Raw genomic sequence first — 1,227 nt, 5'->3', positions numbered from 1 at the left:
CATATCTCCCTGGCATATTACATCATTTATGCAGCAGCATACAATACATTTTTGGACTCACCTTGTTGTGCTGTGCTCCCTTGAACACTTGAACAAATTTTGTCATCAACCTTTGTCATCAAAGTCTGGCATTCTCTGGATTTATGGTGCGTTCAAGACATCTGGGAACTCGGAAAAAAACAAGGTTGCATCATGACGTCAGTGATCTTCAGGTCGGAGCTCTAGAAAGAGGCCCGAGTTCCCGACTTGGAATTCCGAGTTGGATGACCGTTCAAAACGTATTTTCCCAGTCGAAGCTAGTTTTATTCAGAGTTCCCAGTTGTCTTGAACTCACTGAAGTCTGAGATTTCCCAGTTCCGAGTTTCCAGTTGTTTCGAATGTGGCAGAAGTCATGCTGGATTGACAGCATGGCCAATGTTGAATGTTTATCCTTTCAAGCTTGGAAAAGAGACCCTTAGACCCAGACTTGGACCACACACCCACTCCACTGAATAGCAGGCTAGTGATTGCTTTACAATGCTTGCAGTTAGCCATTGATTCCCTCCAAACCACTCATTGTTGAATTTGTGATTTCCAACTTGTTGTGTAATGTTTATGTCCAATGGCCGATGAGCACCGATATGTTTTATCTATAATTTCACTTAATAATTTATCTTCATATGACAAGGATTGAAAAGGATTTGCCATTAGATTGTCGACTTGATTCATGATGATGACTGCTAGCTTGTTAGCTAAGATTCTCAAAGTATAACGTTGACATGATAAGTCCAATCAATGCTACAGTACAAATAACGTGATTTGACGTCATTTTATCTGTGGCCAATGACCTTGAGCCTTCTTGGATGGGCACTTCTAATGTAACTCTATGGCAGCACCGAAGGGGCTTGAATTTTCGAGCTCTACCTTTGGATTGGGCGGTGGCGTAGCGTCCCCCATGAGTGACAGAACATTGAGCCAATCACGGCGCAACTAGAGAACATTACCAACCCCTACGCTCTGTATTTTCCGCTGGCTGCCCCACCACCACAGAAAGCTCTGAGCTGGGCTGAAACACCTGCATTTTGGAGCTGCCTTACTCAAGAAAGCAGAAAAGAGACCACGTTTGTATGGAGGCTTTATTAACTCAATGATTATTTTATTTTTTACATTGTTTGCAAACTGATATGTGACATTTATTAATGCCAAAATAACATGCAAAACAGGTGGGGCTGAAAACACCTGAATGAC

Source organism: Coregonus clupeaformis, chromosome 30 (assembly GCF_020615455.1).
Source record: "Coregonus clupeaformis isolate EN_2021a chromosome 30, ASM2061545v1, whole genome shotgun sequence".
NCBI lineage: Eukaryota > Metazoa > Chordata > Actinopteri > Salmoniformes > Salmonidae > Coregonus > Coregonus clupeaformis.
The sequence above is the reverse complement of the archived record's forward strand: the minus strand, read 5'-3'. Positions refer to the sequence as shown.